Source organism: Hippopotamus amphibius, chromosome 13, assembly GCF_030028045.1.
Source record: "Hippopotamus amphibius kiboko isolate mHipAmp2 chromosome 13, mHipAmp2.hap2, whole genome shotgun sequence".
Lineage (NCBI taxonomy): Eukaryota > Metazoa > Chordata > Mammalia > Artiodactyla > Hippopotamidae > Hippopotamus > Hippopotamus amphibius.
This window is the reverse complement of record NC_080198.1, coordinates 34,716,199-34,740,954: the sequence shown is the minus strand read 5'-3', so window position 1 is coordinate 34,740,954 and position 24,756 is coordinate 34,716,199.

Genomic DNA, 24,756 nt, shown 5'->3' with positions numbered 1-24,756 from the left:
CCTGAATTATATACTTAAAATGATTAGAATGGAAAATTATATATAACGTACATGTATATATAAATCATATATTTATATTATCATATATATCATATATATAATATATATATGATTTAACTGCAATAAAAAGAATGTATCAGACTTTGGAGGTCCTATAGCCCACTGGCAAGGGCTGGTAAGGGAGAAGAAATATGTAAATTGTTACAATCCTTTTGTTTTTTCCTTTTTTTCTTTTGGCTGTGTTGGATCTTTGTTGCTGTATGCAGGCTTTCTTTAGTTGCAGAGAGCGGGGCCTACTCATCACTGTGGTGTGCAGGCTTCTTGTTGCAGTGGCTTCTCTTGTTGTGGAGCACAGGCTCTAGGTGCGTGGGCTTCAGTAGTTCTAAGCATGTGGGCTCAGTAGTTGTGGCGCACGGGCTTAGTTGCTCCGTGGCATGTGGGATCTTCCTGGACCAGGGGTTGAACCTGTGTCTCCTGCATTGGCAGGTGGATTCTTAACCACTGCACCACCAGGGACGTCCTTGTTGCTATTCTTTACTGGCCTGAATCGGTAGAGGATCTGTACTCCAGGTAGCTCTCCTGAGCAGCCTGTGTTTAGTGGAAACAAGCAATTAAGACAAGGTATGTCGGGGACTTCCCTGGAGGTCCAGCGGTTAGGACTTCACAATTCCACTGCAGGGGGCATAGATCTGATCTCTGGTTGAACTAAAATCTTGCATGCCACGCAGTCAAAATTTTTTTTTTAAAAAAGACAAGGTGTGTCAAATTTGAGGATCTTTAAGTAGAACTTGGGTTCTCAGCCACAGAGTCAGCTGACTGTGGTGTAAACAGGTGAGTGGGGAGAGCTTTGCATCACTGATTTTCCTTCCTATGATTCCAATCTGATTACCAGCTGTGGAGTGATAAAGTGGATGAGCTGGCCTAGAAAAGAAAGAGCTCAGTGTTTTCAGCCAGGGCTACTGGAAACCCTCACCTTGAGCTTATCTGACTCTACTCCCTTTGTGCATCTACATTCATTAAGCCTCTGTCCTTGAGCCACCTGCCATCTCAGTAATGTGGAATGTGGACTCCACCATGGGGTCAGTGTGTCACACCCTAAGTGACTGGGGACTCCGGAGAGTTGGTCTAACACATGAGGTGTGTTCCTTTATCAAGACCCAGATTCCCAGGGCTCTTTAGGTTGCACAAATAAGGCTGTTTTGATGGCCTGTTGGCTGAGTTATCTTTAAAGTTTGGCTGTTGAAAGAGTAATTTGGCCTTAGCCTGAAAAAAAAATGAGAGCATTAATATAACTTGTGAAGCATTAAATATACTATTTTCGAGAACGAGATCTTTTATATAAACATTTGCTACACATTTTGCATATGTTTACATTGAACTATTAAATGTGCCAGTTAAGTTCTTAGGCATTGCTTACAGTTTTAATATATCTGGTTGTGTTGAATCCCATGCAATTTGTATCCAAGGAAGCATCTCACACTGTGCATTTTCAGCAGGGAAATCATTCATTCATTCAGCATTAATCAGTTAGTGTGTGCAATGCCCTCTGCTATGTCTTGAGTCCGGATCTAAACGCACTCTCCCTATCATCCTTACTGCCACCAGTGCACCAGAAGCAGGGGCCTTCCTTGGGAGGCCTTGGCAGGATGCGCTGCCCTGCACAAAAGCTGCTGTTCCCTAGCAAAGCCTAGGGTTGTTTTACTGACTTCCCAGGGACAAGGTGAGCAGGTGCTGGTATTTGTTGTACGATGTTCTCTTTCCTTTTAATCATATCAATAAAGGGTTTTCTTTTTTCCCCCGGGTTTTAAAAATTAAAGTGTAGTTGATTTACAATATTGTGTTAGTTTCTGGTGTACATCAAAATGATTCAGTTATACATATATATATTTTTCCAGGTTCTCTTCCATTATAGATTATTACGAGATATTAGATAAGTTCCCTGTGCTATACAGTAAATTCTTGTTGTTTATTTTATGTATAATAGTGTGTATCTGTTAATCCCATACTACTAATTTATCCCTCTCCTCCCTTTTGCCCCTTGGTAACCGTTTGTTTTCCATGTCTGTGAATCTGTTTATGTTTTCTAAATAAATTTGTTTGTATTGTTTTTCAGATTCTGCATGTAAGTGATATCATACAATATTTGTGTTAGTCTGACTTACTTCACTGAGTATGATAATCTCTAGGTCTATCCATGTGGCTGCAAATGGCAATATTCTGTTCTTTTTTATGGCTGAGTAATATTCCATTGTATATTTGTATATACATCACATCTTCTTTATCCATTCATCTGTTGATGGACACTTAGGTTGCTTCCATATCTTGGTTACTGTAAATAGTGCTGCTATTAACCTTGAGGCACATGTATATTTTTGAATGAGAGTTTTTATCTTTCCTGGATACATGCCGAAGGATTGCTGGATCATATGGTAACACTATTTTCAGTTTTTTAAGGAAACTCCATACTGTTTTCCACAGTGGCTGCACCAATTTCCATTCCTACCAACAGTGTAGGAGGGTTCCCAATAAAGGGTTTTTATTTATTTACTCATTCATTCATTCATTCATTCATTTTAAAGGGTCTTCTTAATTTTCCACATCACCAGGCATTTTCTCCTAAACATCTCTTGAAAGCAGACAGGCATTATCTCCCCCTTAAGGTGGAACCTGAGATGAAGGTATAAATTGGCCATCTCAAATCATGCAGCATGTCATTGACAAAATTGGGGAATCCCAGGTTCCAGGAAAGGAAGGCATCTCATCCACCCCTTGAGGTCCTGACAGTATCCTCTCCTTTGAGAAGCCTTCCTTCCCCTTCCTGGTCAGTCCCAATCTCTCCACCTCTTTCCTACAGAACCCAGCCTCCAGGCACCCAGGTCACACAGTTTTGTACTGTGTCTCATTTCTACAGCTAGATTGTAGGCTTCTTGAGTCTCTCAAGCACAGTGCAGCACATAGTGGCTTTCTATGGCAACCCTTTTTTATCTTTCTATCTTCTCTACTTCTCTTTCCAAAATGTATCTGTGCTTTTCTATGTCTCACCTAGTAAGGGAAAGTGATAGTCTCAGAACACCTATGGTCTATATTACAGTTATTTTTTAAATTAAGTAATTAATTAATTATTTTTGACTGCATTGAGTCTTTGTTGCTGTGTGCGGGCTTTCTCTAGTTGTGGCGAGTGGGGGCTACTCTTTGTTGTGGTGCGTGGGCTTCTCAGTGCAGTGGCTTCTCTTGTTGAGGAGCACGAGCTCGAGGTTTGTGGGCTTCAGTAGTTGTGGTGCACGGGCTTAGTTGCTCCATGGTATGTGGGATCTTCCTGGACCAGGGATCAAACCCGTATCCCCTGCTTTGGCAGGTAGATTCTTTTTTTTTTTTAATTAATTAATTTATTTTATTGGCTGTGTTGGGTCTTTGTTGCTGTGCACGGGCGTTCTTTTTAGTTGCGGTGAGTGGGGGCTACTCTTCATTGTGATGTGCGGGCTCCTCATTGCTGTGGCTTCTCTTGTTGCAGAGCACGGGCTCTAGGCGCGTGAGCTTCAGTAGTTGCAGCACATGGGCTCAATAGTTGTGGCTCACAGGCTCTAGAGCACAGGCTCAATAGTTGTGGCGCATGGGCTTAGTTGCTCCGTGGCATGTGGAATCTTCCTGGAGCAGGGATCAAATCCATGTTCCCTGCATTGGCAGGCGGATTCTTAACCACTGTGCCACCTAGGAAGCCCTGGCAGGTAGATTCTTAACTACTGCGCCTCCAGAGAAGTCCCTGTATTACAGTTATGATTGCCTACTTTTGGGACAAAGCCTCTTGTGTGTGTCTTCTAATCAAAAGGAACAATTCTCCTTTTGTAGGGTCCTTGAAACCCCTAAGGCAAAAGCAGATAGTTAAGGTCTAGCTAGAAAACATAGTTTTCTATGTTTTTGGTGCAGATGCGCAAGAATTTCTCCAAAGTATTTGGCAGTTCTTGGTTTGGTTTACTCTTGGATCTATTTCTTGCTCTTCTCCTGATCTGCTTTGTATTACAGGAGGCTGACCCCTGCAGGCTGTGTGCTTCAGGCTTTTGTGTCTGCTGGGTTTGGTGAGTGGGAGGCACGGGGGCGGGGTGGTGGGGGGAGACTGGAGGGACAAGGAAGAGAGAAGCCAGGTAGTTCTCCCCCTCTGTCTTGAGTGGTATTTCTGAAAGTGGCCATGGCTGAGTCTCCTCCTAGCTATAGGTTCTGGACAGGCGACTGTGGTTCTAGCTTCTGCCAGGTGACTCTTGTCCATGAATTTTTTTTTAAGAACTTTTATTGGTATAACTGACATAGAGTAAACTGCATATATTTAAGGTGTACAATTTGATATTTTTTTCTTATTAGTAACGTATATATGGCAATTCCAACCTCTCAATCCATCACCCCACACCCCCGGCTTTCCCCCTTGGTGTCCACATGTTTGTTCTTTACATCTGTGTCTCTATTTCTGCCTTGCAAACTAGTTAATCTGTACCATTTTTCTAGATTCCGCATATATGTGTTAATATATGATTTACTTTTCTCTTTCTTTTTTGGCACATGGGCTTAGTTGCTCCGTGGCATGTGGGAATCTTCCTGGAGCTGGGATCAAACCCGTGACCTCTGCATTGGCAGGCGGATTCTTAACCACTGCGCCACCTAGGAAGCCCCTTCTCTTTCTGACTTACTTCACTTTGTATGAAAGTCTCTAAGTCCATCCATGTCTCTACAAATGTCCCAATTTTCCTTTTTATGGCTGAGTAGTATTCCATTGTATATATGTACCACATCTTCTTTATCCATTCCTGTGTTGATGGACATTTAGGTTGCTTCCATGTCCTGGCTACTGTAAATAGTGCTGCAATGAACATTGGAGTGCATGTGTCTTTTTGAATTATGGTTTCCTCTGGGTATATGCCCAGTAGTGGGATTGCTGGGTCATATGGTAATTCTATTTTTAGTATTTTAAGGAACCTCCATACTGTTCTCCACAGTGGCTATAACGATTTACATTCCCACCAACAGTGCAAGAGGGTTCCCTTTTCTCCACACCCTCTCCAGCATTTATTGTTTGTAGATTTCCTGATGATGCCCATTCTAACTGGTGTGAGGATGATACCTCATTGTAGTTTTGACTTGCATTTCTCTAGTAATTAGTGATGTTGAGCAGCTTTTCATGAGCTGCTTGGCCATCTCTATGTCTTCTTTGGAGAGTTGCCTATTTAAGTCTTCTGCTCATTTTTTGATTGGTGTCCATACGTTTTTAGAACACTATTTTCTTCCTTTGTCCCTTGTGACTGAGAGTCATCAAACTTTCCTATAAATGGCCAGACAGTAAATATTTTAGGCCTTGCAGGTCGCACAATCTCTGTTGGAGCTACTCAACTCTGTGAATGGGTGTGGTGTTCTAATAAGATGTTATTTACAAAAACTGGAAAACACGTGTCTGAGACTATTTGATAATTGTCCTATAAATTCCTGAGGCTGAGTGTTATTCTTTCTGTTCTTAAGATTGGATGATTTTTAAGATCTGTCTTCAAGTTTGCTAACCCTTTGTTCATCTATTACGCCCATCCAGTGACTTTTTCATTTCAGTTAGTTCTTTTCAATTCCATAATATCCACTTAGATCTTTTAAAATGTTTTTTTTTATTATTACTGCAGTTCCCTATATGATGACTCAGTAAGACCATATGCTCCTTTAAGTCCTGGAACATACTTATAGCTGCTTGAAGTTGTCTGCAAAATCCAACATCTGTGCTGTCTGGGGGTCACATTTTCCTGTTTGGTTTTTTTTTTTTTTTTTTTGCATGTCTAATGCTTTTGAATTGCATACTGGAGATTGTTGCTGATACATTGAAGAGACCTGGATTTTATTGTCTTCATCTGAAGAGCAGTGATTTTTGTTCTATCAGGCAGTTAGTTGCCAGCAGGTCACCTTGAATTTGTGCAGAGTTAGTTTTATGCTTTGTTAGGACAGATCTGTGCAAAGCTCATTTCTGTGGCAAGCCCACTTCCAGCCCCTTGACCTTGGTAGAATTCAGAATCCAAAACTATCTCTTCCCTTCAGATTTTGTCAAGACTGCTGAGTGGCCTTTTTATTCCATGTATGTATATTTTAGAATCAACTCATTAAATTCCTATATATTGGAGACCTATCATGTTTTCAGCTAAAGAAAAGAGGTTTAAGAATATGTGACGTGGTCTTTATAACAAGCTTGCATTCAAATTGAAGAGAGGACTAATAGCCATGAAACAGTGGTGAGCATAAGATGGTATGTAAAGTACAGGATTGTGTGGAATATATTAGATGCAGAGGAGAAACCCAGAAGAGCGTTAGAGAAGGTAGAAGAACTTACTGAGATCTCAGAGAGGGTGGTGGGGCTTGGAGGGTGAGGTGAAGAGAAGGGGAGGTGTGCTCAGAGGTGACAGAAATAGGAATTACCTGAGTGTTAATGCATCCTAGTTTACATATATTATCTCATTTGGTCCTCAAAGAACACTACTGGGTAGGATAGGTAATATTCTTACTTTAGGGGACATAGAGGGAAAGTGATTTGCCTAAAAATCTTGTTTTTAAATGCTCAGCTGGAACTTTGGACCAGATCTTCTGCTTTTAGTCCAGAATCCTCTCCACTGCATCTCCTTATCTCTCCGTATATAAGAATGGTTTTGAAAGAAAGCCAGGACGCCTGGAGTTGAAGTCTCTTTTATACACATGCCTTCTCTCTTCCCCAGAGCATGCCAGGAATCAGGACAAGCTGCTTGACCTGTGACCCTGTGTAATGCTTTCAGCATCCAGGCCGACTCAGCCAGGGGGCTTGAAGAGGAGATTAGGGGGAAACAAATAAGAGTGGCAGTTAAGAATCACATGGCCTCAAAAAGATCTTGCACACCTCTCAGGAAATTAAATTTAACATAGAATCATTATGTTGATACCGTGGCTCTATTATAACAGGCTTGTTGTTTTTCCTTAAAAAGAATGTACAAGGTAATTATGTATTTTTATCAGACAAAATTTGGGGTACTGTCATTAGCTCTGGGCTTACATTTGGCACAACATGGATTTGGGCGCAGAACTCATAGTCCCGGGCAAAACAGCTGAAGGTGTAAAATTGCTACTCATTTCCAGCAATTTCCCTTTCTTCATCTATCCCCATCCCATCAATTGTTGAGTCCCATCTGGTATGCAGTGCCCTCTTGACGACTCTCCCTCACTTCTAAGCAATACCAGTGTGGAAGATTGAATGTGACTGAGGCATGCCAGGGTGAACTGGTTTATGATAAGCTATGTTGATATCTTTCAGGAGCATCTTCATTTAATTGAAGCAAAACTTCAAGCTGAAGAGATAAAAGTGTGCAATGGTGGACTTTCCAGCCGTTGTCGCTGTTGGGTGGGAGGCGAGTGGCAAATTAGAGAAAGAAATTTTTGTTTTAGTCCTTCACTTTATATCAGAAGTCACACCAAATCGGCAAGCATGTATTGAGTACCTATGAAATGCAAGTCAGCAGACTTTTATTGGACGCCTAGAATATGTCCCACTGTGAGATATACGGTTTAATCATGAGAAATGTAGGGTCTATTAGAGATGATGTAACTTGGGAATTCTTCATTTGGGGTCTTTAGATATTCCATGAGCTATCTGATGTTCATGCAGTATTTGATGCCTGTGGGTGTATGTATATATGTGTGTATATATTTTGGTGGGTGAGGGGAGGGTCCAGACCATTCATCAGAATCTCAAAAGAGCCTATAGCCACCCCTCTTCCCCCAGTGCTTAAAAATTACTGGCAAGAGTTCTCTCTTCTGTCTGCATGTAGACTCAGGACTATGGTAGAGGTGGGCTCTTTTTCTTCTTGAATAGTGACATCATGGTCAGGATTTGAAATCACATCTCAAGGCTCGTTCTAGCTTTGTCACTGTTGCAGGTTAGGTTGAGAAGCAGATTCTGCAACTGAGATTAGTCTTCAGGAAGTTTATTAGGGAGTGCTTTTGGGATTGACACTTGTAAAAGGGAAGGGAAGAAAGCAGGACTGGGCAGAGGGAGAAGCTTTTTTTTTTTAGTATTTATTTGGCTGCATCAGGTCTTAGTTGCAGCATGCGGGCTCTTCATTGTGGCACAGGGGCTTCCCTCTAGTTGTGGCGCGGACTCCAGAGCACCCGGGCTCTCTAGCTTCTCTCTTGTTGTGGCGCATGTGGGCTCCAGAGCGCGTGGGCTTAGTTGCTCTGCAGCATGTGGGGTTTGAGTTCCCACACCAGGGATCGAACCTGTGTCCCCTGCATTGGAAGGTGGATTCTTAACCACTGGACTACCAGGGAAATCCCAGAGGGAGAAGCTTTGATGCCATCTCAGAGGATGCTGTGGTTGATCCCATGGGGACGAGGGGACTTGGCCTTTACACCTCCCACTGATCAGTGATTGGATGTGGAAGCGTGACCTTGGGTAAAGTGGTGATCTCCATCTAAGGCAGTCCCGGGGCAGAGGTCGGGTGGGGACTAACAGTGGAGGGCTTTCTGTTGGCAGTCCCCTCAGCAGTGTAATTCCTTCCTTTTCAGTGTTCACAAGAGTCTAGCTCTGTGCTGCTCAGATCCAATTCTTTTGTGTAAGGTCTGGGGGAAACTCCTCCAGGATTCTAATTGGACTGTCCTCTAGGGTAAGCTGATTTTACGGATGTGGCAGTAAATCTTTGCAGGCTTTATCTCCTGCCTCCTGGAGAGCATATGTCTTAAGTCCTCCAGTGTGCTAGCTACTTGTCCATCTGGTCTATCTATATAATCATCACCTATTAGAGCATCAGTGTGATGTCCTGTAGGGTTTTCAGCCAGACCACCAGGTCTCTTCAGAGAGTGGGTGAGTTAATATAGCTTTGGGACAAGACTATAAATGTATACTGTATACAAGACTGTAAATGCATACTGTGGTTTGTTCTAAGTGAATGGGAACTCTTTCTGATCATCTTTTCTAAGAGAGATAGAAAAGAGTGCAATTAGTGGTCCTAACACATACCTGAGGCCACCTTCATCTGCTCCACCAAAGAGAGCACATCTGGAACAGCAGCTGCAGTTGGGGATACTGCTTGGTTGAATTTGCAGTAGTTTCCTTTCATACTCCAGGATTTGTCTCGTTTTTTGCAGGACCCCAGACTGGTAAATTAGATGAGGACATGATGAGGACCATCCTTTCTTCATCTTCTAGATCTTTAAGGGTGGCATTATTTTTTGCCATTTCGCCAGGATGCCATATTGATTTGGATTTACTCTCTCGGCTGATTTGTAAGCCAAGGGGTGGGTGTCAGCTTTAGGGTTCTCGCTTGACCTTCCCATGATGAAAGCTCTTACCCGACAGGCCAAGAACCGGTATGGAGGATGTACCAAATAATAAGTGTGTTCTTCCAGTTATACATTTGGGGACCCAAGAAATGACTGCTACATGGATTGTAGACCCAGTGGACTTTCTGTGAATAGGACCTGGGCTAGGACTCCAGTTTTTACCTAAATCCCATGTAAGCCCACTGTCAGGGGTGGGGGGGGTGGGGGGCTTGTGCTGTTTTAAGTCTCTGGAAACTAATGTCAATTTCGACCCTGTGTCCAACAGTCCTTTTGGGATGTTCCCTTTCCTTTGTGCGTGGTTACCTGAGTAATGGCTCCAGAGGCCCATGTGGGGAGAAAACATGGGGAAACATCGCCATGACAGGATATTACAGGATCCTTCCATTTGGGAATCTGGCTTCTCTTTAAGGCAATTATTTCTGTGTCTAAAAACTGGCTCAGGTTCAGAAACCGGGCCAGGGTCCATGATGTTTTATTGGGGCAATGGACTCAATTTCCTGATTATCCATCCTTGATTTATTTTGATTTTACAGTTTGAGTAATACTCTTGTTGGGATCCCGCTTATTTTGTCCTCAGGGAGCCTGTGTTCTATTAATCGTCTTCAGAACTCTGTCTGCCGCCTCCGGGCTACCCCCAGCCTTGCCACTCACTGTGGTAAGTACATCCACCTTCCCTCTGGCCATCAAGCATTGCCACGTGGCCACGGAGGTCAGGTAAGGTGGTGGGCGTGGATCGTACCATCCCACCCTCACTGCTGTCAATGAGCTGTCTCGCAGTGGCGTCTCTCCCATCACCCTGGCCCGCAGAGGCTAGCCACCATTGAACGTCTCAGCTTTGGGAAGTGCTGCATTCTCAGCCACCCGCCCCAGCCTTTCGGTGCTTCTTCTGTGATCTACCCTGGCCGTTCTGGTGTTTCTACTTCACTTAGTGGGGCCCGTTGCCTTTTCTGTGTTTTTAGGAATCATGCTAGGAGTGTGTCGGCACTATCTCCTGGGATCCTTGCCAGGGTGTTACATCATGTATCCCAGGAGAGTGCTTCCCAAGTGACAAACTCTCCGTTATTCAGCCTGGTGTTCTGCGCTCCTCAACGGAGCACGCTCAGGATGCAGCTGTGTCTCCGCCTTACTCCTGCCTCTGCGTGCTGGGGAGGGCCTGCAGCTCCTTGGTGGCCCCTTCCTCCCTCCCCAGGGCCAGATCCTTTTCTCTCACTTCGCTCTCAGCTTGTCTGCACTTAGCCTTTACTATTTACCATTACAAAGCTGGATTATGCTGTGACTTAACCCTTGTGATTGGCCTAATGATGGGAAGGGGAGGTGAGGGTGAATCCTGAGGGGGGCACACATTGATTTGCTGGGGAGAAGCCTCTGTGTCACCTCCAAGCGACAGGGGTGTGCTAACCCCTGCTAGGGAGGCGTGGGCCACTTTGGCAGCCTCAGAAGGTTAGGGGAAATATAGCAATTTAGCATTTTCAGGTGGATCAACCCAGATGCCTCCATCGCATGAGCCATGGTCCCATTCTTTCCCAACCAGGACTCTGTCCTTGGTGTAGCAAATCTACACTGGTGGGGACTTAAAATCTACCTTGGAGCTCATCTGTTCTTGCTATTAAGTCCTAGGACCGACCCTCAGCCTTTTCTGCTCTCCCACTACAGGCGATGACAGCCTCTTCACATGCTATGAAAGAGGGCATCTGGCTTTCACAGTTAGCTTTTAATTGATGATTAATCACTCTCAGCTTTTTATTATCTTTTCCCATAGTGTCCACTGTGTTTAGCAATAGCCACGCAATTTCATTACCCTTATTGTTATTTCTCCTTTGCTTGATACATCATGCCAGCCAGTGCCTTTCTTTCCACTAGTATAGCATCCTAATTCACCACGGGTACCCATCCTAACAATTGCACTGCTACCCGATGCCACCTAGGAACACACAGTCCCACCAGTGATGGGATCCTCATTGCCAACTGGGTGATCCAGTTCCCAAATCCTAGCCAAATGTCCACTTTCTCTGACTATGCCTGGTACCAGTTGAAGATGAGCAGGCAAAAGATTTATTAGGAATTGCTCTTAGGATCAAAACCTATGGAAAAGAGGTGCAATGGAGCTGTGATGCCGTCTCAGTGGGGTCCTCAGCTGACCCCAGAGGGAGTTCAGAAGCTGGGATCCATGATCCTTTAGGATTGCCCCAAGATGGGGCAAGAAGGCTTAGTCTTAAAGCCCCATGTCAAAAAGTCATTGGAGGCAGGATGCTTTGGTAAGGGGCCGTGACCTGGACGACGTGGCTGTCATCAGCCAGGGTGATTTGTGTAGGGGCTGACAGCTGAGGGCTTTTTGCTGGTAGCACTCGTAGGAGCTGGGAGTGACTTTCATCCCTGAAGGGAGATTAGTGTGGAGCATCACAGCATCCAATACAAGCACTTGTTAGGATTTTTAAAATCTTGAAAGTGACATCTCCAGAACTCATCTGCCTTTGTTGATATAATAGATGTGATTGTCTTCATAGGAAAGAATAAATAGTAAACCTAAAGACTAAATGCTCTTTTAAGGGTGGGCAAGCTAGTTGGGAAGTGAGAAGAACAGGCTCTGACTCTGTGTTTTTTTTTTTTTTAATTTTTAATTTTTTTGTCCATGCCGCATGGCATGTGGGATCTAAGTTCCCCAGCCAGGGATTGAACCCGTGCTCCCTGCAGTGGAAGCATGGAGTCTTAACCACTGGACCACTAGGCAAGTCCCTGACTCTGTGGTCTCAAGCAAATCATTTCACCTTTGAGCCTCTTTCCTTCTCTGTGAACTAGAATGCCAGTCCCCGCCCTGCTTGCCTTCTGTTGATTGAGGATCTCATTGGCTGTTAGACAACATATTTGAAAGTGATCTCTGATTTTAAAGCTTCAGCCAGCCTAAAATAGTAGGTTCCCTGTGCATAGTAGGACCTGTTACAAGTGATAGTGGGGTGGAAGGACTCCTCCTTTTCCAAAAGAGTTTCCATACAGTTAAAATTTCATTTCACTGGAAGTCTTTTCAGAGGGCCAGACCCTTGAGAAAGCATATTAAGTTGCTGTCACTGACTCACACTCTAGGATGTATGGAGGAGCCTCCTGATGTGAAGAGAGGGGTCCCAGGAAGGAGATATGTAGGAATGTTGAAAGTATGCTGACGGTCCCTGGCTCTACATCGACACGTGCTCCACTGGCTAGCGTGGCTAGGATGAGTGGGCTGTCACTCGCTGATTTGCTATGATGGGAAGTTTGGAGCCTTCCTACAGCAATAGAGGAGCTTGCCCATTTTTCTAGTTAGATTCTAAATCATCTAGGTTTCTGCAGAAACCCAGAGTTCCTCAGAGGTCTCTGAGTCCCAGCACTCCTGGTGGTGTGTGTTAGGGACTGACCGGGCAGGTAAGAAATGGATGGGAACTTCTCACTGTCTAGTCAGTAGAAATTGAGTGGATAAGAGAACTGATAAAACGCAGTTTCAAAATTTACCTCATTCATCATTTCTAGTGTTTTAGATGATAGCTAATTCATTCCACTCAATCATGCCCCAGCTCCTGGCAGGAGGTAATAATGACACCTATTTGGGGCAGAGTGGATAATGACAAAACTCCCCTGCATCCACGTGGTGCCTGTTGGCAATGTTATTCTCCACTCACAGAGCCCAGCTAAAATCAGCCTGTGTCCGTTCGAGTCCATGGAGAAGCAGACTCCAAGATGGCATTAGACACGCAAGAGATTTCTTGAGGGGGAGGTGGGGAGCATGAGAAGGCAGACACGGTGATGCAGATCTGACACCCGAGGAAGGAAGAAGGAAAGGACCCAGGATTGGGTAGGAAGGGTCGGATGGTGGCACGGTTCCAAAAGAGGTTCGGCCGGGCTGATGGGGGGTCCTCAAGCTGGTAACACGTTAGAGAAGTCCTGCCTCTTGCTGGAATGAGCCACCTGAATCTCCCCGTTGTGCCTAATCCTTGTCAGACCACAGCGGGAGGTCTGAGCTGTGCATTTTCAGGGCCACCTTCCATACAGCGTGCATCCCTTGCGCTACACAGATCTACTGCTCTCCAGAGCTCAGGGAGCAGCGTCTGCATAGCTCCTGTCAGCCTCTCTTCCTCAGGGGAACCTAGAAGAGGTTAATGGAGTGACCAGTGACTCGCCATTGTAGTTGGTCTCTGGGCCACAAGTAGGGCTCATCCTCTCCTTCCTTTGTCGTGCATCCTAAATTCCCCTCACCCTCAGGCATCACCTTGGTAGGTAGTGGCAACTTACTGGTATTGTGACCCAAGCCTTCATCTCAAGGGGTCTGAGCTCTTGGTATTCATACCCTTATCAGGCTGGTGTTGCTACACATCTGTTTACAGTTACCAGGCGAGGGAGCACCAGCAGGCACGACCCCAGAACTCCTCCCCAGACCCTCCCTGGCCGCGGGCCCCAGCTCTAGAATCTTTGCATATTCTCACTCCAGGCCACTTCTCCACCTGTGCGTGACAAAGAGCTCTGCTCATAACTCCACTCACTGGGAAGACTTTTTGTCTCTGCTGTCTTTCAAGACCAACTCTGAACGTGGTTGCAATGCAGCTGCTGTCCATTTTCAGCCTGTATGCACATACAGCTTGTGACCGAAACACTTACAAAATTGAGATGCAATTCACATACAATACAGATTTGTACGTCATTGGAAAGCCAAACTTGGGCCTTTTCCTGCTGTTGTAGCTGGTTATGTAGAACTCCCTGTATGGCCATAGATGCAAGCTGGGAGAGAGGCACTGGAGTAGCTGTGGTAGGTGATCTGGGGTCGGTGCCCTCTGACCTGGCTCAGGCTCAGTCTCAGATGTACATTTCACCTTACGATGGGCTGCGGCTGGGCCTGTCCCACTTTATAACCTGGCAGGTTCAACAGATGCGGCTTGTCATGGACAGCTATATGGTTACTGGGTTACCCCAGGGCCAATCAACCTGTCACTATCAGGACCCCATCAGGAACTGTTTTTCAAGAGGCATAAAATCCTCCACTGCAGATGGCATGGCCTTGCTCCAGAATCCCAGGGGTCTGCACTGTGATTCTCCCACTGGGGATTGCCACAGGCTCCACAATGTATCTTTTTTGCTTCCACTAACATCCCCTACAGGATAGGGCCTGCTGGATGGTATGGTCCAAGTAGCGGGACAGGTCTGTTGTACCTGCCGTATAGCCCTTTCCTGCTTTGGGCTCCATCCAAATCAGGCACACCCCTGATTATTGGACCTCTAGACATGTCACTGAAGTGGAATGTCCCTGGTGCTTCAAAGGGTTTCTCTTCTACCCCTGTCACACATGTGTTTTATCAAGGCCTCTAGTGTACCAGCTACCTTTTGCTTATCTTGTCATTGATGGAATGTTTTGGTTTGATGTTCTGTGGGATGGCTGGGTGGCCAGATCTCTTCTGACTGTATCACACTAGAGGGCCTGAGAATTAACATAACCCTGAGGCGTTACTGTAAATGAACATTGTCATTGGTCCCACACGAGTGCTGAATGGAAAAGAATGCATTCGCTGAATGGAGTTCACATCCTGTACTTGAGGCCTTCGTAGTCTGCTCCAGCACTCACACGAGGCCGAGAGCAGCAGCTACGACCAGAACTACTACTTGGTTGAGCTTGTGGTCTACGGGCATCCTGTGGGGGCCATCCAGTTTCTGCAGGGGCCAGACTGGTGAATTGATGAAAATATGATAGGTCTTCCATCCAGCAGGTCTTTAACGATGGCACTAATCTCCATCCCTGCTAAGTGATGTTGTGTTTGATTTACTTTCTTGGCTTGTGGGGGCTCCATTTCAGAATTTCCACTTGGTCTTTTGCACCCTGATAGCTCTTAGCCCACAGGCCAAGGACCCAATGCGAGGTCCCAATGCGAACTGAACTGCCAAGCATATCAGTTCCAATCAAACATTCAGGGACTGGGGGAATGATCACCGGGTGTATCCATGGACCGAGTGGGCCCACTGTGAACGGATGATAGCCAGGTTCTATTTACTGCGCGGCACCACCTAAGATAAGAACAGCGGGGGAGAGAAAAGATGGCGGCGAAGTAGAGAGACGTGGAGTGCATCCCTCTCCACAGATGCATTGGGAATGCACGGAAGGATGCAGTCATTCCCACAGAGAACCAGCTGAACACCAGCAGACGGCCTCGGACACCAGAATGGGCTGCGGGGAGCCCGACATAGCCGGTAGGGAGGCATCTACGAGGGCTCAAATAGGGTGAAGCGGCGGAGCTGTGGCAGACGGGAGGGAGTGAGAAACATACCGAGGGTCCGCAGCGCAGCTCAGCGTTCCTGGACCGAGACATCGATCCGCGGCTGAACGGAGGGTCCAGGAGCGGGAGCGTGGGAATCGGAGAGCTGGTTCAGGGTGAGAAACATTGTTGCCGGTAGGGTGACAGACTGAGAGGACAGGAGGGAGGAGGTCCCCGGAGAGGAGTGCCCGTCCCTGAGAGCTGCGCGGCCATGATGGCGGCTGGAGGCTGCAGGCTCACGGGCGGGGAGGAGGAGCCGCGCGCGCGCGTAGCCTCTCTCTCTCTCTTTCGGCGCCTCTGCAACAGGCAGTGGAGAGACGCCCTGTGGGTCACCTAAGGCGCTCAGGGATAACAAGTACCCTCAGGCGCTCGGGCGGGGCTAGATTAAAACCCCTTGCAACGCCAGCAGCAGGGAGGCTGCCGAGAGAAAAAAAAAAAAAACAGCATCAAAAAGAAAAAAACCCCAAGAAGAGAGGCCCAACTCTAAGACTTTCTGTTTACGCCTGAGCCACCAGCGCCCTCTGCAACAGGCACCTCCAAGCCTGACTGAAACAACAGTGCGCCACTGCTCACTCACTCCCAGGAGAAGGAGCCACTATTGTACCCTCTCCCTCTCCACACACCGTCGCTTACAGACGAACAATAAAGGAACCTCTGCTGGTCACAGAATAACGCAAAAAAAAACCCAAGGCAAGGAGAAGGACACTTACAGCTGAGACGCTAAGGAAACAGAAATAGTAGTATCAATACCTATTGAACTGGTCCACTCTGGGATCAGTACTGGATTTTTTTTTTTTTTCTTTCTCTCTCTCTCTCTTTTTTTTTTTTTTTTTTTGATTTATTAAATACGATCTTAGCCCTAAGGGATCTACAAGTTTTATAACATAATTTTTTAATGATATTTTTTATTCTTTTTTTTTTTTTTTGCCTTTTTATATACTTCTATATCTAGCTAAGTTTTTGGTAGTACGGACAAAATATCTCTCATACTTTCCTTTCATCCCTTTCTTTTATACATTTCTATTCCTTTCTTTTTATTTGCATATTTCCAACCACATTACGCTCTTCTGTTCCCCTTTCTTCCAGCCTTTTTAAGTTTATTTTATCTTAACATACTTATAAGCAACACTATCGGTCTGCTCAGACTCCTTGCTCTATTCTCCAGATGACGCACTGCCTTGGTATTTAATATTAGGCTTTTGTCTTTATCTTAGTTCTTAGTACAGTTGTCTAATTACATTCTGAGAATCTCCATTCTCTCTGGTGGTACTCCAGCTCTTTTCTATATTTGATCCTAGCTTACAAAATCTCCCTGGATTGATGTTTGTATGTGTAGGGTGTTATTTGTTGTTTGTTTGCTTTTGCTTTTGTCTCTGATTTGTTCTGTTTCAGCTGTCAATTTCTGCTGGGTTTCTCTTTGAATATCTGAGAGCACACTGGGGTTCTGTCAGGTCTTTCTAGAGCCTTATGTCCTAACGGATTCAGTAATTGTGTGTCTTATACATGTATGTGTTTCCTAGACTTAATATTCGTTTAATCCAATACTTGGACATTAGTCTGAGGCTTGGACAGTCTTCTATAAACACCTCTATCGCCAGGACAAGCAACCCCAAAAGTTTGGACAACCATGAGGAAACAAAGAAACACCATGCAGGCAAAGGAGCAGGAAAAAAACCCACAAGACCAAATAAATGAGGAGGAAATAGGAAAAATGCCTGAAAAAGAATTTAGAGTCATGATAGTAAAAATGATACAAAATCTCGATAACAAAATAGAGAAAGTACAAGAAACAGTTCATAAGAACTCAGAAAAACAAACAGCAATGGATAACAAAATAACCGAAATGAAAAATACTCTAGATGCTATAACCAGCAGAATGACTGAGGCAGAAGAACGAAGAAGTGAGTTGGAAGATAGAATGGGGGAAATAACTGCCACAGAGCAGGAAAAAGAAAAAAGAATAAAAAGAATAGAAGACAGTCTCAGAGACCTCAGGGATAACCTTAAACGTACCAACATTCGAATTATAGGCATCCCAGAAGAAGAAGAAAACAAGAAAGGGTCTGAGAAAATCTTTGAAGAGGTTATAGTGGAAAACTTCCCCAACATGGGAAAGGAAATAATTCACCAAGTCCAAGAAGCACAGAGAGTCCCATACAGAATAAACCCAAGGAGAAATACACCAAGACACATATTAATCAAACTAACGACAATTAAACACAAAGAAAAAATATTAAAAGCAGCAAGAGAAAAGCAACAAACAACATATAAGGGAAAACCCATCAGGATAACAGCTGACCTTTCTACAGAAACTCTGCAGGCGAGAAGGGAATGGCAGGATATACTGAAAGTCCTGAAAGAGAGAAACCTACAGCCAAGAATACTCTACCCAGCAAGAATCTCATTCAGATTTGAGGGAGAAATCAAAAGCTTTCCAGACAAGCAAAAGGTAAGAGAATTCAGCACCACCAAACCAGCCTTACAACAAATGCTAAAGGAACTTCTCTAAGGAGGAAACACATGAAAAGGAAAACACCTACAAATACAAACCCAAAACAATTAAGAAAATGGTAATTGGAACACACATGTCAATAATCACTTTAAATGTAAATGGATTAAATGCTCCAACCAAAAGACACAGGCTGGCTGAATGGATACAAAAAGAAGACCCTTCTATATGCTGCCTACAAGAAACCCACTTCAGACCAAGGGATACATATAGACTGAAAGTAAAGGGATGGAAAAAGATATTCCATGCAAATGGAAGTCAAAAGAAAGCTGGAGTAGCAATACTCATATCAGACAAATTAGACTTGAAAGTAAAGACTATTAAAAGAGACAAGGAAGGACACTACATAATGATCAAGGGATCCATCCAAGAAGAACATATCACAATGGTAAATATCTATGCCCCCAATATAGGAGCACCTCAATACATAAGGCAAATGCTAACAGCTATAAAAGGGGACATCGACAGTAACACAATAATAGTGGGAGACTTGAACACCCCACTTACATCAATGGACAGATCATCCAAACAGAAAATAAATAAAGACACACAAGCTTTAAATGACACATTAGACCATCTCGACTTAATTGATATTTATAGGACATTCCATCCAAAAACGACAGACTACACTTTCTTCTCAAGTGCACACGGAACATTTTCCAGGATAGATCACATCTTGGGTCACAAATCAAACCTCAGCAAATTCAAGAAAATTGAAATCATATCAAGCATCTTCTCAGACCACAACGCCATGAGACTAGATATCAATTACAGGAAAAAAACTGCAAAAAATACAAACACATGGAGGCTAAACAATTCACTCTTAAACAACCAAGGAATCACTAAAGAAATCAAAGAGGAAATCAAAAAATATCTAGAAACAAATGACAACGAAAACACAACAACCCAAAACCTATGGGATGCAGCAAAAGCAGTTCTAAGAGGGAAGTTTATAGCAATACAGTCCTACCTTAAGAAACAAGAAAATGATCGAATAAAAAACCTAACCTTACACCTAAAACAACTAGAGAAAGAAGAACAAAGAAACCCCAAAGTGAGCAGAAGGAAAGAAACCATAAAGATCAGAGCAGAAATAAATGAAACAGAAAGGAAAGAAACCATAAGAAAAATAAATAAAACGAAAAGCTGGTTCTTTGAGAAGATTAACAAAATTGATAAAGCACTAGCCAGACTCATCAAGAAAAAAAGGGAGAAGATGCAAATCAACAGAATTAGAAATGAAAAAGGAGAAGTCACAACGGACACCTCAGAAATACAAAACATCATGAGAGACTACTACAAGCAACTATATGCCAATCAATTGGATAACCTGGAAGAAATGGATACATTCTTAGAAAAATACAATCTTCCAAGACTGAACCAGGAAGAAATAGAAACCATGAACAGACCAATCACAAGTACGGAAATTGAGGTAGTGATTAAAAATCTCCCAACACACAAAAGCCCAGGACCAGATGGATTCACAGGCGAATTCTATCAAACATTTCGAGAAGAGTTAATACCTATCCTTCTCAAACTCTTCCAAAATATTGCAGAAGGCGGAGCACTCCCAAACTCATTCTACGAGGCTACCATCACCCTGATACCAAAACCAGGGAAAGATGTCACAAAAAAAGAAAACTACAGACCAATATCACTGATGAATATAGATACAAAAATCCTAAACAAAATACTAGCTAACAGACTGCAACAGCACATTAAAAAAATCATACACCATGATCAAGTGGGGTTTATCCCTGGGATGCAAGGATTCTTCAATATACGCAAATCAATCAATGTGATACATCATATCAACAAATTGAAGGATAAAAACCATATGATCATCTCAATAGATGCAGAAAAAGCTTTTGACAAAGTTCAACATCCATTTATGATAAAAGCTCTCCAGAAAATGGGCATAGAAGGAAATTACCTCAACATAATAAAAGCCATATATGAAAAACCAAAAGCCAACATCATTCTCAATGGGGAAAAACTGGAAGAATTCCCTCTAAGAACAGGAACAAGACAAGGGTGTCCACTCTCACCACTATTATTCAACATAGTTTTGGAAGTCTTAGCCACAGCAATCAGAGAAGAAAAAGAAATCAAAGGAATCCAAATTGGAAAAGAAGAAGTAAAATTGTCACTCTTTGCAGATGACATGATATTATATATAGAAAACCCGAAAGACTCTACCAGAAAACTGCTAGGACTAATTGATGAGTTTAGTAAAGTAGCAGGATACAAAATTAATGCACAGAAATCTCTTGCATTCCTATACACTAACAACGGAAGAGCAGAAAGAGAAATGAAGGAAACTCTCCCATTCACCATTGCAACCAAAAGAATCAAATACCTAGGAATAAACCTGCCTAAGGAGGCAAAAGATCTGTATGCAGAAAACTTTAAGACATTGATGAAAGAAATCAAAGACGACACAAACAGATGGAGGGACATACCATGTTTCTGGATTGGAAGAATCAACATCGTGAAAATGTCTGTACTACCCAAAGCAATTTACAGATTCAATGCAATCCCGATCAAATTACCAATGGCATTTTTCACAGAACTAGAGCAAGAAATCTTACGATTTGTATGGAAACGCAAAAGACCCCGAATAGCCAAAGCAATCTTGAGAAGGAAAAATGGAGTTGGTGGAATCAGGCTTCCTGACTTCAAGCTATACTATAAGACCATAGTGATCAAGACAGTATGGTACTGGCACAAAAATAGAAAGGACGATCAATGGAATAGAATAGAGAACTCAGAAGTAAGCCCAAACACATATGGGCACCTTATCTTTGACAAAGGAGGCACGAGTATACAATGGAAAAAAGACAGCCTCTTCAATAAGTGGTGCTGGGAAAATTGGACAGCAACATGTAAAAGAATGAAATTAGAACACTTCCTAACACCATACACAAAAATAAACTCCAAATGGATTAAAGACCTACATGTAAGGCCAGACACTATAAAACTCCTAGAGGAAAACATAGGCAGAACACTCTATGACATACATCAAAGCAAGGTCCTTTTTGACCCACCTCCTAGAATCAGGGAAATAAAATCAAGAATAAATGAATGGGACCTCATGAAACTTAAAAGCTTTTGCACAGCAAAAGAAACCAAAAACAAGACTAAAAGGCAACCCTCAGAATGGGAAAAAAATAATTGCCTATGAAACAACGGACAAAGGATTAACCTCCAAAATATACAAGCAGCTCATGCAGCTTAATACCAAAAAAGCAAATAACCCAATCCACAAATGGGCAGAAGATCTAAATAGACATTTCTCCAAAGAAGACATCCAGATGGCCAACAAACACATGAAAAGATGCTCAACATCACTCATCATCAGAGAAGTGCAAGTCAAGCCACAATGAGGTATCACCTCACACCAATCAGAATGGCCATCATCACAAAGTCTGGAAACCACAAATGTTGGAGAGGGTGTGGAGAAAAGGGAACTCTCCTGCACTGTTGGTGGGACTGTAAGTTGGTACAGCCACTATGGAAAACAATTTGGAGGTTCCTTAAAAAACTACAAATAGAACTACCATATGATCCAGTAATCCCTCTCCTGGGCACATACCCAAAGAAAACCATAATCCCAAAAGAAACTTGTACCATAATGTTTATTGCAGCACTATTTACAATAGCCAGGACATGGAAGCAACCAAAATGCCCATCAACAAATGAATGGATACAGAAGATGTGGCATATATATACAATGGAATATTACTCAGCTATAAAAAGGGATGAGATGGAGCTATATGTAATGAGGTGGATAGAACTACAATCTGTCATACAGAGTGAAGTAAGTCAGAAAGAGAAGGACAAATATTGTATGCTAACTCACATATACAGAATCTAAAAATGGTACTGATAAACTCAGTGACAAGAACAAGGATGCAGATACAGAGAATGGACTGGAGAACTCGAGGTATGGGAGGGGGCGGGGGGTGAAGGGGAAACTGAGACGAAGCGAGAGAGTAGCACAGACATATATATACTACCAACTGTAAAATAGTCAGTGGGAAGTTGTTGTATAACAAAGGGAGTCCAACTCGAGGATGGAAGATGCCTTAGAGGACTGGGATGGGGAGGGTGGGTGGGACTCGAGGCGGGGGGAGTCAAGGAAGGGAGGGAATACGGGGATATGTGTATAAAAACAGATGATTGAACCTGGTGTACCCCCCCCAAAAAAAAAACAAAAAACAAACAAACAAACAAAAAGAACGGCGGGGCGTGATGATGCTTTGGGTCTCCAGGTATCAATGGTAACTCAGATCCTATGTCCAATAGTTCTCAAAAGTCTGGAAATTTCTGTGTCCCCACTCTATAATCACATGAGTAAATGGCCCTAGGTCCTTTGGAGAAGGAATCATTACCGTATATACTTGCTGTGCTGTTGTGGGTCCTACACACCTGTCCCCCTCACCCCTTTTAAGGCAGTGGATTCCAGATCGACAGATTGCCTTGGATCTGGGAACTGAGAAGGGAAGGTGACTCTTTATTGAGGTGACCACCCTCAGCATCTGGTTCCTCCATTGTTGCCTTTTTTCCCCCTTAGAGACGTTAAATTAAACAGCGTTCTTGGTGGCTGCCTATCTATTTCACCTCTAGGAACACAGTGCTCTATTAACTATCCGCAAACTCTCTGAGTGTCAAGCCCCCTTGACTGACCCCCTGGCCACTATGCCTTTGGGTCCCATCATCCTCATAGATATTAATAAGCCTGGCTCTGTGATGGCCTTTCCTATCATGAGCTCTGGCCCGCCGAGGAGAACCACCCCTCATCTTAGTGATGCCAGGTGGATGGAGAGTCCTCGAGCCAAAGCTGCCTGTTGGAAGAGTCTGCATCTTGCTGGAATAAGCCTGCCTTAGGACCCCTGCTGTGCTCAGTCATTGGTTGGGAGCGGCCAGCAGAAACCTGGCACAAGTGTGATGGCAAACCTAGAGGAGAAGCAGCTGGGCCATCAGTCAGCTATGCTCCCTGCAGCGGGGGGCCTGGGCGCTCTTCCTGGCCGCTGCACAGCCTCTCTCAGGAAGCATCCAGGAGTGGAGATAGCCTCTAGCTCATAACATGGTAACAGGAAGGAACAATTGTACCAAAGTCACTAAGCGTAGTTTTTTTTTTTCCTAAAATATTTCTGGACAAGTCACTTTCAAACACCAATTCCTCGATATACCTGACATTTAAAACAATTGATATATAATACATATACCACAAAATTCACCTATCAAAGTACACAATTGGGTGGTTTTTTTTTTTTTTACCATATTCACAAAATTGTGCGAGTATCACAACAATCTAATTTCAGAACATTTCATCACCCCCCAAAGAAACTCCATGCCTATTAGCAGTCACTCCCCACTCTTCCCTCCCACCTTGTTCCTGGCAACCACAAATCTACTTTCTGTCTCTATGGATTTGCCTATTCTGGACATTTTATATAAATGCAATCACATATATGGCCTTTTGTGTTGGGCTTCTTTCACTGAGCATAGTATTTTCAAGGGTCATTCATGTTGTAATGTGCACAAGTACTTCCTTTCTGTGGTTAAATAACAGTCTTTTGTATGGATATACCACATTTGGTTTATCCATTCATCAGTTGATGGACGTGGGGATTGTTTCCAATTTTGGGCTATTATGAACAATGTTGCTCTGAATATTTGTGTCCACGTTTTTGTGAATATATGTCTTCATAAGAGAGTGAATCGCTGGGTCAGAGGGTAACTCTTACGTTTAAATTTTTGAAGAATTGCTAACCTGTTTTCCAAAATGTATGCCCAATGTTTTTACAGGCATTTTGGAAGACACAGAAGTGAAGATACTCTCATTCCAAAGAGTTTACAATTTACAGTAAATGAGGAGATTGAGATGCATACATTAAACTGTAATGATAATATAGCTTATAATTAAGAGCCAAACCATGTAGTTCTCAATTAAAAGTGAATCTACAGTCCTACATGCTCTTAGAGCTGGAGGGGAAGGATGAACGTGTATGAAACAGTTAGGGCTATGCCCCTGAAAGCCTGCATTTCCTCAATCCTCTTCGACAAGACCACCATGGGACTACTTAAGACAGAGGAGTAGTAACTGCTCGAAACTCTGGAAAGCCTGTCCTGTGTCAGGGATGTTTTCTGCTTTCTTCATTTGACATTATTTTTTTTTAATTTTTATTTTTTAGTAAATATATTTATTATTTATTGGCTGCGTTGGGTCTTCGTTGCTGCGCGCGGGCTTTCTCTAGTTGCGGTGAGCCGGGGCTACTCTTCATTGTGGTGCGCAGGCTTCTCATTGTGGTGACTTCTCTTGCTGCAGAGCACGGGCTTCAGTAGTTGTGGCATGTGGGCTCAATAGTTGTGGATCACGGGCTCCAGAGCACAGGCTCAGTAGTTGTGGCGCATGGACTTTTTTGCTCCGTGGCATGTGGGATCTTCCCGGCACAGGGATTGAACCTGTGTCCCTTGCACTGGCAGGCGGATTCTTAACCACTGCACCACCAGGGAAGCCCTGACATTACTTTTTTTTTTTTTTTTTTGTATGTTACTTTTTTTTTTTTTTTTTTAATAGTTGTGGCACATGGGCTTAGTTGCTCCATGGCATGTGGAATCTTCCCAGGGCAGGGCTCGAACCCGTGTCCCCTGCATTGG